Source organism: Carassius auratus, unplaced genomic scaffold (assembly GCF_003368295.1).
Source record: "Carassius auratus strain Wakin unplaced genomic scaffold, ASM336829v1 scaf_tig00215883, whole genome shotgun sequence".
Classification (NCBI taxonomy): Eukaryota; Metazoa; Chordata; class Actinopteri; order Cypriniformes; family Cyprinidae; genus Carassius; species Carassius auratus.
Genome location: NW_020528291.1, coordinates 25,141 through 43,875, shown reverse-complemented (window position 1 = coordinate 43,875; position 18,735 = coordinate 25,141). Strand labels below are relative to the sequence as shown.

The 18,735-nt window shown below is 41.6% G+C and overlaps 1 long non-coding RNA gene across 1 annotated transcript; it reads left to right on the top strand.

Annotated features, from left to right (window-relative positions):
• The first annotated feature begins 5,951 nt into the window (after window positions 1–5,951).
• Window positions 5,952–18,295, top strand: LOC113096145 (uncharacterized). The gene is made up of 4 exons (XR_003288468.1): window positions 5,952–6,012; window positions 13,557–13,704; window positions 13,784–13,958; window positions 17,777–18,295. It is a non-coding gene; the product is annotated as an uncharacterized LOC113096145 (long non-coding RNA).
• Window positions 18,296–18,735: the final 440 nt, after the last annotated feature.

Here is an 18,735-nt window from a genome sequence, read left to right as displayed (position 1 = left end):
GACCGGAATAGGTCACGGTGTCGGCGTACGGGCCCTACTGGCTGATAGCCCCTGCTATTCAGTGGGTGAAGGGCCTAACGCTGACCGAGAGGGCCCATGAAGCCTCCGACAGGAGATTGAGACTCAGGATGACGGACGTCTGGGTCCTCTCGGTTTGGCAGATAAAAAGCTTTTGGGCTAGCCGACAAGGAGGACTCTGGCAACATCCGAAGGGAGATCCCGACTCACGGCATCGGATGGATGAGACTCGCTTGCGGCTGGCAAGCATAGGCCCGTCCGGGAGACTCTCGCCAGACGTCTGAAGGGAGCACACGCGACAGACGGGTAAGCCTCGGCGGACGGGGAGGGTTGGAAAGGAAAACCCGACTGGGAGGACTCTTGCAGCATCCGATGGGGCCTCTAACTCAGAACATCGAACGGGTAAGCCTCGCCAGACGGGGTTAAAAGATGTGAGAGTAGCTGAGGGTAGCTTTTTTTTTTTTTTTTTTTTTTTGCAGGATTTGGCGAGAGGACGAGACTCGTAGCGTCGGATGGTTAAGCCTCGCCTACCGTCAAGTGGAAAGGTAAGTTGCGTGGCCGAGAGACTGTTACCGACGTCCGAAGGGAGCACACACATCGAACGGGTAAGCCTCGCCGACCGTAGAGTGGAAACGTAAAGCAAGTCTGTCCAGGAGGCTCTCGCCAGCGTCCGAAGGGAGCACACGCATCGAACGGGTAAGCCTCGCTGACCATAGAAAAGGAAAAGGTAAGGTTGTCTAACCGGGAGGCTCTCGCCGGCGTCCGAAGGGAGCACACGCATCGAACGGGTAAGCCTCTCCGGATGGCGGACAGAAAAGGTAACGATAGGTGGCCAGGAGGCTCTTGCCAGCGTCCGGCGGGGACAAAACTGGGTGAGCCTCGCAGGCCGTAGGATGGAAAAGGTAAGTTTGTGTGGTCGTTAGGCTGTCGTCAGCGTTTTAAGGGAGTTTGCTACTCCCGGCAAGAGACGGGTTAGCCTTGGCGACCATAGGAAAGAAGGAGAGTTTATTGTGTGTTTGGTACTTGCAGCATTTGAACAGCTTGCTTGTAGGTTTGTAACCTAAACCACGTGGTAAGGTCGTGGTTGGCTGGCCAGGAGGCTGTCGCCAGCATCCGATGGGAGCACTCGCATCGGACGGGTAAGCCTCACTGGCCGAGGGTGGAAAAGGTCAGGTTGTCTAGCCGGGAGGCTCGGACCGACGTCCGATAGGAGCTTAGCTCCAGGAATCGAACGGGTAAACCTCTCTGGCTGAAGGACGGAAAAGGTTGTCCGGCCGGGAGGCTCTTACCTTCGTCCGACAGGAGCTTAGCTCCCGGATAGAACGGTTAAGCCTCGCTTGCCAAAGGACGGAAAAGGTAAGGTTGTCTAGCCGGGAAGCTCTCACCTACATTCAATGGGAGCCCTGACTCAGTGCATTGGATGGGTAAACCTCTCCGTACGTAAGACAGAATGGCAAAGCAGGTAGCCGGGGCTTTCACCTACGTCCGAAGGGAGTGTGAGCTCCTGGCAACGAACGGGTAAGCCTTGCTGGCCGCAGAATGGAAAAGGTGAGGTTGTCTGGCCGGGAGGCTCTCGTCAGCATCCGATGGGAGCTCAAGCTCTTGGCATCGAAGAGAGAAGCCTTGCCGGCCATAGGATTGAAAAAGGTAAGGTTATCTGGTCGGGAGGCTATGGCCAGCATCCGGTGTCTTTTTATTCATTATTTATTTATTTATTTTCTATATTTATTTTTATTTATTATATTTATTAAATTTTGCGACACCAGATGGGTAGTCTCTCCAGCCATCGGAGGGAAAATTGAAATTGTTTTATCTGCGAAGAGCCCGTTAGTGTTCGGCGAAAGCGTAACTTGCGGTATTGGATGGGTACATCTTGCCATCGGAGGGAAAATTTGTTTGGGCTGCAATGTACTCATTGGTGTTCGATAGGTAAATGTTGATTTTTTTTTTTTTTTTTTGGTTAATCGGCCTTTTTTAATCGGGTAAGCTTTGCTGGTGGTCGGATGGAAAGTCCAAGATTGATTAAGTGGGAAAGCATCTGGCAGGATTTTAATACTTGCGATGTCAAACGAGTAAGCTTTGCTGATAGTTGAATGGAGAAGGCAAAGGTTGGTTCAACCGGGAGCCCTCTTGCAGTGCCTGGCAGGGAGTTCGATACTAAGGATGATTTATTTGTCTACGAGGGTAGACGCTGTGAGGCTTACTTGAATAATAGTTTAGCGAATCCAATGAGCTGCTTCCGATAATGAGTCTGGAAAAATCTTGGAGCAGTCATAGTATCCGAAATTAAGCGTGCAAAAATAAATTGGATTTCCTGTGCCAGTGTACCCCAAATAGGTGCCATGTATCGGCGATGTGGTCATTGTCAGCACGTGAGATCGATGGTACATATCAACGATGTAATCGTGCATGGGTGGAGTAAGAGAAAGATTCTTTATACTGTCTGAGCTTACCATTTACCATTTTGACCATGCAGTAGCACGAAAAGAGCCTATGGAATCACCAATAATCAAAAAATATACTTTCGGACGTACTGATACACTGGTATTAAGTATAAATACTATATTTAAATACTGCTAGTTCATGTAGTTGGCACTACGGTCATCTCGCTTGTCCAGTGAAATTATTATTTATTTATTTATTTATTTATTTTTAATCTACGGGCTCACGTCATCCTTTGAGAGCAGGGGCGAGCGGGAAATGCAGTGCTGAGATGGGATAATGGAGCGGTTTGATAGCCGAATTAAGGTAGGCCGCCTAATGATTATTATAAAAAACGTTGGTTGGAGAATGGGCCTAATATCGTCTTGGCTATTGTCGATACATGATGCTATCACCGCAACCTCGGATGCATGACATGCCTTTAGGCGGAGGTGATGGGTGGGATTTTTTTTTTATTTTTTTATATATATTTAGGTGTAGGAAAGGCTCCTGTGGGAGCAGACGCTGCTACGGCAGTGGGGAGAACGGGAAAGGCTCCTGCGGGAGCAGACACTGCTACGGCAGTGTGGAGGGACAGGAAAGGCTCCTGCGGGAGCAGACACTGCGCGGCAGTGAGGAGGTATAGGAAAGGCTCCTGCGGGAGCAGACACTGCTGCGGCAGTGGGGAGATATGGGAAAGGCTCCTGCGGGAGCAGACACTGCTGCGGCAGTGGGGAGATACGGGAAAGGCTCCTGCGGGAGCAGACACTGCTGCGGCAGTGGGGAGATACGGGAAAGGCTCCTGCGGGAGCAGACACTGCTGCGGCAGTGGGGAGATACGGGAAAGGCTCCTGCGGGAGCAGACACTGCTGCGGCGGTGGGGAGATACGGGAAAGGCTCCTGCGGGAGCAGACACTGCTGCGGCGGTGGGGAGATACGGGAAAGGCTCCTGCGGGAGCAGACACTGCTGCGGCGGTGGGGAGATACGGGAAAGGCTCCTGCGGGAGCAGACACTGCTGCGGCGGTGGGGAGATACGGGAAAGGCTCCTGCGGGAGCAGACACTGCTGCGGCGGTGGGGAGATACGGGAAAGGCTCCTGCGGGAGCAGACACTGCAGCGGCGGTGGGGAGATACAGGAAAGGCTCCTGCGGGAGCAGACACTGCAGCGGCGGTGGGGAGATACAGGAAAGGCTCCTGCGGGAGCAGACACTGCAGCGGCGGTGGGAAGGTACAGGAAAGGCTCCTGCGGGAGCAGACACTGCTGCGGCAGTGAGGAGGTACATGAAAGGCTACTTGCTTCGGCTGCTGTAGATGTTGGCTGTGGGAAGAGTAAAAAGTGTTAGTAATATTTGATGAGGCAAGCTAAAAATGGATGGGTAGCCTACTGTGTTACCAGCTTAGCAATTTGTTGCCTGATTTGACAATTCCTCGGGCCTTGTCCACCTTATTATGTTCCTGTTGGAAAAGCATCTTTCCTCTCATTTGGCCTCCGGGCTCTTTAGACGGACTCCCGAGCGGATACGTTTGGAACGCTGTTTTCACATTGTATTATGGACTGTGGAAACAGAGGCTTTTGGAAACGATTGAGCATGTTTAGTCTTGTAAGACGTTGTACCGAAAGACATGATTGTAGCAGTAACGTTAACCCCTTACCAGACACCCCCCATTTTTGGCATGGAGGCAGAAATTATATACCCAAAATAAAGAGGTTTCTGTTCATGATTCTTTCTGACTAGATCAGTGATCAACATTTGTCCACGAGCTAACACTTTGACATTTACCGTTCAGGAATAGGAATAGTTTTCCTGACGTGATGGAAAATTAATCACTGGAATTATGTTTTATCGAAATATTGGTCAAATATAAAAGCCAAAGTCTTTGGACTTCGATTGATGCGCGGTTTATCCAGATCAAGTAAGAGAGTGATGTTTAACGTGCTGTGAAAATGAAACATAGAGTGGGGCCGTTGGCGATGCTTGCAGCAAATGGGTTAACAGCAGTTATGTGCTATTCGCTTCCAAGTGGTTTCTAAAGAGATTTACTTTCCGTTTTTTCCATATTACGGTCCTTAAAAGGCGATGGTAATTTTACTCACACTTGCTATCCTGCATCAAAACACGAGGGCAGATGCGTTTTAGATTAATTTTGGGTGATCACGCCAGTGAATTGCTAAAATAGGTCACTAAATGATTTGGTCCTGTCGGAAGACTTGCAAGGAAATTAAAATTTTAAATTAAGCATTTAGCGGGCGCTTTTATCCAGAGACTTAAGTTTTTTTTTTTTTTTTTTTTAACTTATGTCTGTATCATTTCAGCGAGGTTTAAACGTGCGCGGTAAGGCGAGTGTAACAATAATAATGATTATTATTATTAATTATTTTATTTGTAGGAACAAACGCCAAAAGCAATACAAAAATTCATTAAAGACAGGTAGTCTTGAATAAATGTGACTTAATCAACTTTTTAAAATCGCCCAACATAGGTGCATATCTGACGTGCAGAAGAAGTACATTCCGTAGCTTAGGGGCTTTATATGAAAAGGCTCTTTCCCCCATGGTCTTTAGTTCACATTATGGCTGGTGAAGTGAAAGAGAGTTAGTAGAACGAAGAGAGCGTGATGGAATATCAGGACTGATGAGTTCACAAAGATACTCAGGTGCAGTCCCATGAAGTGCCTAGTATGTTAAGATAAGAATTTTAAAATCCATTCTCACGTTTACGGGAAGCCCGTGTAATTGTGAAAGAACAGGTGTAATGTGTTCGCGAGGAGAAGTACAAGCGTGCGGCAGAATACTGAAGCTTGCTCAACGATTTAGCTGGAAGGCCTGAGAACGAGGCATTACAATAATCTAACCTAATGCCTTTGGCTTCGTGGTTAAAAAGTGGCATCATCATCCGACGGAACGGTGTATATGTAGTCCAAATCTATGCGGGATCCGCACCCCGGATCAGCGGGTGGCGGTAATGCACCTTTACGTTGGTTTGCCAAAATCGCCATAAAACGCTAGAAGAAGACGGAACTACGTCAAGACGTAGTTTAACAAAACTTTAGCCGCAAAACTGCTTTTGGATGCAACACTTCGAATGCAAACTGCCGTAAAAATCCAATGAAGAAAAAAGAAGAACCGGTTTTTTTTTTTTTTTTTTTTTTTTTTGCGTCTTCGCCTGGAAATGTATAAGACTGCGCGCCGCTAGAGGAAGCGGCCTCAAACTGCCACTCGGCCGGAACGCCGTGGTGAAAGACTGAGCCGTGGTTGGATTCTTTCTGCTGCAATCCAGCGCTCGACGAGAGCTCGGTCTCGGGCGGCACGATCGTGTACCGAGCAAGGCAAGCTCGGAGTTGCACGGTCTATTGGCCACGATGTGTGGCTTGGCGAGGATAGCAGCTGTCGCGATGGCGCTTATTGCTGCTCAACGGCCGTGTTTGGCTGGGTAGAAATGATCTCGGGTCCGGCAAAAGCAGCAGGTCTTATAAATCCCCTGTGTAGCACTCTTCGTTGTTTCGAAAATTGGGTCTGTGATAAGGTGACTGACGAAGCGAACCAGCGTGCTGATAAACCGTTAATGGATAGAGGTAAGTCAGCGATATTTATACTGTGGGATTGATTACTTGATTGTGGTCCACCTGTGATGATTAGGCTAAGTATCTGACGCGCTCCTCCCGAATCTTCATTGATAATTACATTTAAATTAAGTTTAATGAGACAGTCATTTTGAACAAGCTTACACACAATAAGCTTGAACATTACACATTGTGTTTTGTAGCTGAAAAACTTTAACAATGCATGCAAAAAAACAAAAGTAGGCTGAAAAAGTGAACCGAAAAAACTTAAAGCAGCCTGCAGCAATTAGGCTATTGTAGAACGTAGCCTACACTTAACTGTGAAACTTTTAAACTGTCAGCAAATCTTTTTTGCTTTTCTTTCTATTGTTTTACATGTTCTTGTTAATAAATACGAGCATGTAAACATGATCGGGGGAAAGTCGGCTCCTTAGTCTGTTAACAATAAGGCCGGCCGCTGTGAAAACGCGCTCTGACGGCACAGACGTTGTCGGGACAGACGGTGTGCTAAGAGACTAAGTTTTGTGAAGCACTTTCTTGTTTTCGTTTCACCAATGAATGGGATCCTCATCTGGTGGAATACATGGCTCCAGCAAGAACTGTTCCCATTCGTCTCGGCTGGACTCTGTAATCATCGCTGAAGAACTGAAGAAGAAGAAAAATATATTTTCCAACGAGTGGGCATTGCACCCTCTGCATCGTTGGTGACGCACCACGTGCATCAAGGAAAATGTTCTGATAATGTTCAAAAAAGTTTTTTTTCTTAATTCACTCATGTTTTCATCGAGAAACCCGAGATGTTTGTGCCGAGGTATAGGGCAGACGCGAGAAGAGGAGTTTTCACTGCATTCTTCAAGTTAGCGGAGTTTATTCGTTGCTTGAGAGATGCCGCAACAATGTTCTTGAATTCGGTCACTTTCTGTGATTCTCCACGGCATATTTGAAGTACTGTAGAAGACCACAGTTCTTAAGTTCGTTATTTCCAATGTAGCGGTATGCGCGCTCATAATGGAAGCGACGCGGTCGCGATACGCACGAGGTGCGATGCGCCCGTTTTTTCCAGCCGCGTCCGCAACGCATCGAGTTAAAAACATCTCAACTTTCAGAATGCCGCAAGTGCACCGCAGGTCATGTGACAAGAACTAACCAATCAGCTTCATCCTTTCCCATAACAACGTTGAAAGCTCAGCCATGATGAAGGAACAGCTGATCATAGCTGTATATGGATTGCCATTTTGAAATAAATTTAATAGCAGAGCTACTGAAAACGTTTTTTTGTGCTGCAAATCCATTTATCCTTTGCTGAAATTTCCCTGTATTCATGGTGAGAGCGTGTCATTGTTGCTTAGCAAAGACAGACGCCTCAGGTGCGCTGATGCCCGAGCGCTTTGGAAAGGAGAAAGCGGTGCGCATAACATTTTACACGCGTTTTTAGGCGCGATATGTGAACGGCCCCTTATTCAAATTAGTTTTGTGAATTTTTTTTTTTTTTTTTTTTTTTGCGAAATTCGAATATCATTTTTATTTATCGAATAATTAGAGCAGAACGAATATTCGAATGTTCGACTATCCATGCACACCCCTAGTTTGATCAGTTCTCTTGATGAAGTCAAGACTGTATGAACATATAAACCTACAGGACTCAATCGAGTTATAACCAATATACTTGTCAGGCTAATTATTTGATTTCATTCAAGTTGTCATCATTAATGTATTATGTATCTGCAATATATTGTCCCCCCTGTAGATTTATTTGATTAAAAACTAATCACATAAGTACATATTTAATCAGCTTGATATGGCTAAATAATGTCAATTGTCTTACTGGAGAAGTTTTACACTAATAAAGATGGCATTTTATAAAACAACAAAAAAACTACCCCAGAAATATCCACATAAATTATAATAATAATAACAATGGATGAATGGAAGAAAAGTTATATATATTGATCTATATATTCATAGTCTGTAACATAGTCTGAACACCTGCTCTGTTAGGTGTTCATCCTAGCGCTCATCAAAGACACCTTCACCATCCAGGTTCCTTCAACACACACAACTCATCCATCACAGGGGCTCGAGAACTGAATCATGCATCAGAATCAGATTCAACAGTTGTTAATGCTTTCAGGCTACTCGTGTTCCGTTAATGTCACTTTATTTAAATTATCAAGCATTGCAAGGGAAAAAGATGAAGAATAGCTTTTCTATTGCTAATGTGTGTAATTCCAAAGCTGTTTTCAGACCTTTCAGTCATACAAATAATCAACCATCTACAGATCTCTCTAGTGCACATGTGCCTCTGTGTGGTCATAGCAGTCATTGTAGATAAAAAGGTGTGTGATTGGTTGAAACACTCAACACTGCAAAAAGCAATGCATTAAAATGAATCTTTGATGTAACTTGAGCAGATATAACTACAAAATGACAATTGAAATGTGCATTTAAAGCACAAACTTTTACACATTCTAATTTAAATGCAAATATATGCATTCAATCTTAAGTTACAGTGTTATTTGTTATACATTAAATTTGAAGTTGTATAAATATTATATTGAAAAGTATAAATATTATGTATTGACATGTTTTCAAATTATATAGAATGATTAGTTATTTTAAATTAGTCTAATATATAAATAAACAACTGAATAATAAAGCACAAATTCATAAATAAATTGTATGCAATTATACATTATATTACAGTTAAATTTATTCATTTAGCAGATGCTTTTATGCTAAGAGACTTAAAAATGAGGACAGTGGAAGCAATCAAAAAGAGCAATGATATATAATTGCTATAACAAGTCTCAGTTAGCTTAACACAGTACACGTAGCAAGGGCTTTTAAATAATATAATAAATAAAAAGAAAAAAGATAGAATATAAAAAGAATAGAGCAAGCTAGTGTTAGAGGTCTTTACATATATATAAATATATACATACACCGAGCTTTCTTCAGCAAAGTTCTCCTCAAAGTCCCTCCTGCAGCTGAACGAACAAATACAAATCGCAGTTTGAAAAAACAAAAAGATATGTACAATTCCGTACTCGCTGTGTTCTGGTGTTCAGGGCTCACGCAGAGAAAGGCGTCTCGAGACGCTAAAAATAAGCATTTTCAAGTGATCAAAACACTTGAACATCGAATTTGCTTATTTTTGCTCTAGTAACGACAAATACATACGAAATATGTCAAAATATCCACCTTGGAAATTATGCTCGAAAGAACTGTCAGTAATTTCTTAAATGAAAGTAAACAGTTGAGGAAATATGGGATGTGTATTATTAGAGTTGGGGTACTCGAACTTGGACTCGGACTCGAGTCCGGACTCGAGTCCAATTTTGAATGAACTCGGACTTGTCACGCACTCGGGTGAATTTGTACTCGGACTTGACACGGACTTGAACATTTTGGACTCGGAAAATATTCCGAGTACAGTCGAGTCCACGTCATGTGTATTAAATAAAATCAGCATAAAATTGAAATGATAAATTAATGAATGTCTCCCCTTCTGTCATTTTACTGCACCACACCGGCAGGCAGAAGTCTCATGCTTGCAGACGAAACACACGCACCACTCACTGGATATCAGTGTGGATTAGTGATGGGAAGTTCGATTCTTTTCCGCGAACCGGTTCTTTCGGACGGTTTGATTCAATAAACCGGTTGAAAAAAAAAAACAGTTCACCGGATACATAATCCATTGCGATGTATTTGTTATTAAATGAACTTACGTTTCGTCAGATTGCCCTTCATTCAAGCCCTCGGTTTACCCGCACTCATTACATTAGCACAAAATCAGTTCAGAATCAATCACCAAAAGAATCAGTTCGGTTCAGACGCGCTGTGAGTCAGTCGGCTTCATGCTGAATCACGAATGCGCAGTATCATCAGCTCCTCGGTTCTCGAATCGGACATGTCCGAAAGAAACGGTTTTCGGTTCAGTTTACTGATGATCTGAAAACTGATACAACCGGTTCTTGACTCGAGAACGAGAATCGCTCAAAACCCGGGTAGGAAAATCTGACAGGGTAGGATAAAATGTCAGGACACCGGCACATGCTGCAGTTCAGTATCATCAGCTGCTCTACTCGTGTTCATGTTCTGTTTACTACAAACTCAGTTTGTGAATCTGTCATCATTAACTATAAATACAGTACAGATATTTCATAAATCATCCCTTATTCATATTAAACATGGAGTCTTTAGAGTCTTAATTATTGTCCAACTTCCCTGAAAACCCCTTTGGCCCATACATAATCTACAATATACAGATTAGAAACAAGTAGCCCCTATCTTAAAAAAAAAACCGTATATATATATATATATATATATATATATATATATATATATATATATATATTTATAGTTTTATCACACTTTCCGATGTTTAACAAAATACTTGAAAAATTACACGCATGCACAGTATCATCAGTTCATCGGTTCTCAAATCGGACGCCTCCGAAAGACACGGTTTTCGGTTCAGTTTACTGGTGATCCGAAAACCGATGCAACCGACTACCAGAGACAGCAGCAGCAACCAACAGATGCTGCACAGCTCAGCATTGCAGGGTTTGCAAGACCAGAACTGACCAAACAAGCAGTGCTACTTTATGATGCAAGTTCTCCAAGACAACAAGAAATTCATAATGTCATCATTAAGGATCTCCTCATTGGCTGCTCTTTACCTCTGTCAAATGTGGGGGAGAGGCATTAAATAACTGAAATGTCATCTTTAACTGGAGGACAATATAGTGTGATACAATAATAAAATAGGTTCATTTGTATTTTCATGCACTTGTAATACAATAAAACCTTTGAAACTTTTTTTGATAGGAAACTAGTTCTGTTGACATAAAATAAAAATGTTCGATGGCAATGACTAGATGTAACAGTGGTATTTTTTTTATTACATTTTTATATTGCCATTGGTTTAATGGGTTGAAAGGTTAAAATATTAATAGAATGTAAAAATGTACAATACCAATTTATATTCATTTTTAATTTAATTACTTTCTGGACTCGGGCGGACTCGACTCGGACTCGGCCTTTAAGAACTCGGACTTGAGTCCAACTCGGCCCCTTTTGGACTCGGACTCGGACTTGGACTCGATGTTTGTGGACTTGGTCTTGACTCGTACTCGACAAAGGTGGACTCGGACCCAACTCTATGTATTATATCGGATGCGTTCATCGTCTCTTAAAGTGACCGCGCCTAATTTAGCTACTGGCTGCTGTAATGTTAATCCAAGAAAATGAAAATCACTCACTGCTCTTGACTACTTAGTAGTTTTAACAGTCAAACCAAAAATTATTCAGTGACCAGATATATTTTTTGATATATAGCAAAACTGTAATAATGTGAGAAATGTTGAAGGTGTCTGAATAAATGTAGGTTTGATTGTATATTTCATTTTTACATTGAAGACTATCTAGTGCTTTTTTACATTTAATTATTTAGTTTCTGTACCTTGACACCTACAAACTTGAAAAAATGTAAACATTGTGTAAATAGCACAAATAAATAAAAATAAACAAACATACAAAATAAACTATTTCAAACAGGGTCCTCTGGTACAGCCTTCACCGGGTCCCCGCTGACCCCAGCTACGGCCCTGCTCACGCCTGTTTCACACATACTCCGTCTGCAGAGCGTATGCAGTCTGTGTGCTGTATGTCGTGCAGCACGGACTCAATGTGCTTTCACACAGGACGCGTTTGCAGTCCGCTACTCGGTACGTAAACGATCGCTGCACCGCTGCAGACGCAATGCTCCTGGAACGCAACTGGAATCCGTTAACATGGGAGCGTAACATGGGTGCATGGCTGCACTGCAGACGGAGTATGTGTGAAACAGGCGTACGGTTGTTTGCACCTTGTGCAATGTGGAATTAGTTTACAGCTTTTTCAAGCAGTTTGTGATGCATTTTGGAAACAGGAGATGTACATTTCTAATGCACCATCTAGCTTGATAAACCCCTTCTCAAAGACTTTACTGTTTGTCAATTTTATTCCGAAAGAAAGGGCCTGATCTTCTTGATGTTGAAAAAAGCAAATCTGCAGGATCTGACAGTTTAAGCACTGTGGTCTGAGAAAGTCAGCTGATCATCAATCATAACTCCAAGGCTTCTGGCTGTTTTTGAAGGAGTTATGATTGATGAGCCTAACTTGATGGTGAAATAGTGATGAAACAATGGGTTTGCTGGAACCACAAGCAGTTCTGTTTTTGCAAGGTTGAGTTCAAGGTGATGGTCCATCATCCAGCCATCCAAGAAATGTCTGTTAGACAAGCTGAGATGTGAGTAGACATATGGAGGGGTAAGTGATGTGTCAGGGACCATGTTGAGGAGGAGGAAGTGATCCAACGTGTGCAGTGGAGTAACCAGAACATGATCAGTAGACCAGTGTTGCGTATAAATAAGGTCCAGTTGGTTTCCTGATTTGTGAGTAGCAGTAGTTGACATTCGGTTGAGATCAAAAGAGGCAAGCAGAGTGTGGAAATCAGCATTCAGAGGTTTATCTAGGTGGATGTTGAAATCTCCAAGCATAATAGGGGAGTACCATCCTCAGGAAAGTTTGAGAGCAGCACATCTAATTCATCCAAAAAATTACCTAGTGGTCCTGGGGGTTGATAGACAACTACAAAATGTATTTTAAGAGGGTAGGTAACAGTAGCTGAATGAGATTCAAAGGAGCTGTTTATACCCAAAGATGCTAAAGGATTAATTTTCCAATCATTAGAGATGAGCAGACCAGTACCTCCACCTCTTCCAGTCAAACGGGGGGAGTGGGAAAATGAGAAATTATTGGAGAGTGTAGCAATGTCCTCCGGTTTGATCCAGGTCTCTGTTAGGGCCATGAGATGAAGCTTTGAATGACTAATAATAGAAGTAATGATATCGGCTTTGTTTACAGCAGACTGGCAATTCCAAAAAGAAAGTAGTGTATTAACAGACATAGGCAAAGTGTGCAGGTTGTTAAGATTGCACTGCCTACATTGTGTGATGCATGGTTTGCGAGTGGTAGTGATAGTAGGGCTCTGGAAACACATTGTAAGAATATGAATTATACAAATCACTCTTCTTTCTTACAGAAATTTTCAACCCAAATGAATATTATAGGTCCATTTGTTTGTAATCAGCTTATTAATGATTCTTTGTTTTGTGATGTTTGTAAATATGTGTGAGCAGAAAGCTTCCATGTTTGTCGTGAGATGGTCCAGTGTGGCTCTGTACAGCAGGAGGTTCAGATCCAAAAAGAAAAGTGACTGCGCTTCCTACTAGCTTAGATGAGCATCCAGATACATGCATTAATAAACTTTAAATGGATTATTAGATTAATACAAATATGTTTTAAAAATAAAGGAAAATTGATTTTCAAGTGATTGAATTTGCAGATATTCCTCTGAACCTCAGCTGAGAGCTGCTATACAGGAAAGTGGTTTAATCAGGTACAAACCTGCCTGAAATATGATGGTATACCTTCTGCATTGTGTAAAAAAAAACATAACCTACTCTTTTCTTTCAGGGAACTTCAGATAACCTACTCTTTTCTTTCAGGGAACTTCAGGATGTTTTACAGCAGCGGATCATTGGGTTCCTGCCGGACCAGAGCAAGAAGGATCCGGAGAAACACACTCGCTTCTTTGACGACTACGGGCTGTTTCTGCACGAGGGCATCGTGACCACAGTAGAGCAGAGCGTCAAGGTATGAGATGCCTCGTTTGGCTTTCTTAATCAGCTTGTTTATCTCTGATTGTTTTCAAACTACTGATTTATGTCATCAGAGGAAGACATTGCTTTGAGTCATCAGCACTTCCTGCGGGACAGCAGACCAGCCTGATGGAGTACACCTCTCGGATGAAGGCAGGAACGAGGAACATTTACTATCTGTGTGCACTGAATCACCACCTGGCTGAACACTCGACATGCTTTGAGTCCTTGAAACAGAAAGATATGGAGGTGAGACTAGAGACTTAATGTTCACACTATTGAAGAGCCAGTGGGCCTGAATCAAGTTCATCCGAAGGCTGATAAAATGCATTGCTTATAAGCTGGAAATAAGAGCTAATTAATTTGCAATTAAAAATTTACTCAGTTCAGTCCAATTTTGAAAGCATAAAACGTGCAATATCTATTGACAAGGATCAAAGATTTTGAGAAGAACACAAGTGTACGCCAACACTGCCATTAATCTCAAAATGGCCAAATACACCGTGTTCCAAATTGTTATGCAAGTGACATATCAATAGGATTGCGGTACAATTAAGAGCCAGATTATTGTTTGTGTTGTTTTTCACATAATTTCAGGTAACTGGTGTCGATCTCAGGTTTGGTCAATAGTTTGCCAGGTCTTCTTAGGTAAATGGAAACCCCCACAATGGGGTCTTAATGAAATATGGTTAGGAAGAAAGTGACGTGACATTCAGCCAAATTTGTGCTGCGGCACCCGGGGAGCAGTTGGGGGTTCAGTGCCTTGCTCAAGGGCACCTAAGTCGTGGTATTGAAGGTGGAGAGAGAACTGTACATGCACTCCCCCCACCCACAATTCCTGCCGGCCAGAGACTCGAACTCACAACCTTTCAATTGGGAGTCCGACGTTCTAACCATTAGGCCACAACTTCCCCCTAAAGAACTTTCTGAAGATGAAAACTATCAAACAATGCAATGTCTTGCAAAAGGCATCAAAACAAACAATAGAGAAATAATAGAGAAATAAGCAAATAGAGATTATTGAACTGTCAAAAATTTTGTGAGTGACTTCGAGCACAGAAGATCTTGTTCAGATTGAGATTTATTAAGGGATTTCTGTCAAAGAAATGAACTGTATTGTAATGGCAGCTGTAAAAAGCCATTGCTGAGCAGCAGATATATGTTTGAAGCTACTGGAGTCTCAAGATCCTCTCCATGCAGACGGACAGTTGTGTGTAAAGCTGCATTTCAGTCACTGCTAACCAAACCTCACAAAGAGAAACCTGTACAGTGACTGTAGTATTTATGCAGCATGGGACAGTGTGTTATCCTGCATGAAAATCATTTTATTTCCGAGAACACTATTCTTCAATTTATACCACAGCAGAAAATGGTCAGTTATGAACTCAAAACATCTGAGGTTGCAGAAGTTATTTTGAAACCCTAAAATGACCTTACACCTCACTTCCCAATATTCCAAACCAAATCATCACCCACTGTCTCCTTCCTAATGTTGCCGTCTCATTGATGGCCGTTCATCAACTATCAGAAATCCATTTATCTGGACCATCCATTGAACTGAAACAATCGGAAGAGAATAAAACTATTTCTAACAAGTCTATATGTGTGTGTGTGTGTGTGTGTGTGTGTGTGTGTGTGTGTGTAAATTAAATTATACATTCAGTATCAAGCAGTTTTCTCACAAATAATAAATTCCATTTCAAGTCAATATGCAGTGCCGAGTTCATCATTTCTTTGTTTGTTATGGCCATTTAATAAATCCTAATCACTCTTTGTATTACTGAGATGACCAAGGTGCTTAAACCAAATCATTTTTGATATCCATACTTAATTTTCTCACAAATGATTAAGGTGCTGGAGATGAGTGCGGCTCGACACTTCATGCACACACAGCAGCTCGTCCACAGTTCAGAGGAGATAGCCCAGATCCTGCAGCCCACAATTGAGATCAACGCTGGGTATGAGATGGTTAACTTTAACACTTCAGCCGAACACATTCAGTTTACATGAGGAGAAAACAGTCCAGTCCAGAATAATTTCCTAACAGTGATGAACATACTGTTATATTCCTGACGTGTCTCAAAGGAAGTTCACCCAAAAATAAACATTTGCTGAACATGTACTTTTGATCCAGTTGATCACTGAGTGATGCTCTCACAGCTGGAGGAGTTTGTGAGGGTTCAGAGGAAAGTCCTGAAGTGGTTTAAATCCGATCTGACTGATAGAAGCAAGGTAGTGAATACTGGGGCCTGCTCATCTAGATCAGCACCGATCATGTGTGGTGTGCCTCAAGGCTCCATCCTTGTTTTATTCTCTTTATATGATTTCTTTGGGAAATATTTTCAAGAAATATAATAATGTTTTTCCACTTGCTAATACAAATGTATTTGCCACCGTCACATGAAAATGGTTTAGGCAGGCAAGGCAAGTTTATTTTTATAGCACATTTAGTACACAATGGTAATTCAAAGTGCTTTACATAAAAGTAAGTAAAATATAATAATGAAGAAAAATAATAACAAGAATAAAACGAGCAATTTTAAAACTTTTACAATTATTTTTAAAAATGTACTTACTTAAAATACATTTAAAACAGAAAATGATTTTACATTAAAAAAAAAAAAACTGTGAAAATATAGTGCAATCAGTTCGGACATTGCACAGTGCTCATTCAATAAATGCACAACTAAACAGAGTTTTGAGTCTAGATTTAAATGTGACTAGTGTTTTAGCACATCTGATCTCTTCTGGAAGCTGATTCCAGCTGCGAGCGGCATAATAACTAAAGGCAGATTCCCCTTGTTTTGTGTGAACCCTTGGTATTTCTAACTGACTTGATCCTAGTGATCTGAGTGCTCTGTTAGGTTTATATTCAGTGAACATCTGCAATATATTTCGGTCCTATGTCATTTAGTGACTTATATATGAGTAAAAGTACTTTAAAATCAATCCTAAATGTGACTGGAAGCCAGTGTAAGGACCTGAGGACTGGTGTGATATGCTCAGATTTTCTGGTTCTAGTCAGAATCCTGGCAGCAGCGTTCTGGATGAGCTGCAGCTGTCGAATGGTCTTTTTGGGAAGAACGGTGAGGAGCCCATTACAATAGTCCACCCTGCTGGTGATAAAGGCATGAACAAGTTTCTCCAAGTCTTGGCTGGAAACAAATGTTTAGAACCTCTATTGGATGTCTTTGCACTTAAAACATTTAAATGAAAATGTAAAATGAACAGAAACTATAATTTTCAGTTCCAGTGTAGCCAGGGGTACAGCACAGCTCAATTTTGGCTCTGTCACCTCGCGTCAAAACACGTGTTTAAAACTTAGGTGTGTATATTGACAGCTCTCTAAAACTGGACTAACAGATAAATTATGTTGGAAAGTCAAGTTTCTAGCAAATATGAAATCAAGTTTTGACATTTAAAGGCCTTGAAATTGTGATCCATATTTTGATATAATCAAGACTTGACTACTGCAATGCGTTATAGAAGGGAAATAGCCAGTCATATATTTCTCATTTGCCAAAAGTTAAAAACCCTGCTGCTAGACTCTTAACGTGAACATATTACTCCTAGTCTCCCTGTACAAGCTTCCAGTTTTTTATAAAATTGGTTTTAAACTTTTATTGGTGTACAAATCCTTTCATTGACTCACACCGTCCCTTCTTTTAGATCTCTTAACTGAATATCAGACTGAACGAAGTTTGAAAACAGTGACTCAGAAGTTACTCAAAATTATGTCTTTAAACCATTGCTTCAGGCCAAAATGTGAGGCTACAGTTCATAAAAACATGAGATGTAAATGGATGGACTGGAATTATGTGGATTATTGTGATGTTGTTAATCAGCTGTTTGAGCTCAAATAAAGCATACTGTACTTGTATAATATATGTAACATCAAAGATTTGTTTCCAGACATGATCTGATCGAGAAGCTTCATGCACTGAAGGACTCAATCCCTGAGCTGGCACAGCTTCTCCTCGAGCAGTTAAAGAAAGAGTTTCCACCACTCTTTCATCTCAATACTATTTCTAATTAAAAGCTAAATGTTTTATTTTTTTACGTTCCAGATTTCCGACAATGCCATAATCACCGCTGGCCTGAACCAGGACTCTCGTCCAATGATCTTGTGGCTCAGTCAGCTCCTCTCTCAAGCTCTGGAGAAACACTGACACCTGTGCTGGAGTTCAGCCTGACGGACTTGTTGTGCCTTTATTAGAGCCATGCATCGATGCACAAAGGGGACTTCCCACATCACAGAGGTCATCATTGCACTTTAAACACAAACAAACATTGTTTATATGAAGACTTGAGAATCGTTGTGCAGGTGTGACATTGTGGTTTTGTTGGGAGTCATGTTTTACAGCTGATATGACTGAGATTTGTCTGTCCATCCATTGTAAAACAATACATTAATCAATTCAGTAGTTTGTGTTGCTATAGTTGCACTCCTGAATTTACATGGAAAGATGCAAGATAATGAATGATACCAGGGAAAACATTTTCTGTTAAATATTAAGGTCTTGTCTTTTTTTTCCTCTTTGAACTGATTCACATTCAGTCTATTGTTTCATTTTTTCATGTGTGAATTAAAGTTGGATGAAAATAAAACAAACATGCATAGATAAGCTATGACTAACTGTTCCTGAGATTGCTTAGTTTGAACAAAAATAACAATTTCATAAACTCGAATGCAAAGCCGTCTTTCCTAAATAAAACGTGATTATGTCCAGCTCGTTGAAATGAAACAGGAATCCAGGAGAACTGCGCCTGAGCTGCAGTTGCGTGAATCAGACAGCAGGAGGCGCAGTGACGCCATGATGATGAGCACATAATGAGATCCGTGACGCTGATGGAGGTAAAGGCTGATGGATTTTAGTTCACGTTACTGACTGTTAGAAATCAGAAAAAAAACAACAACAAAAAAAAAACCTTTGGGTGAACTATCCCTTATATTATAAACATTTATGTGAATCTATAGAAAGTGCTTTTTTTTCATTCTCGTTTTAGACATTTTTAGTCTTATTGG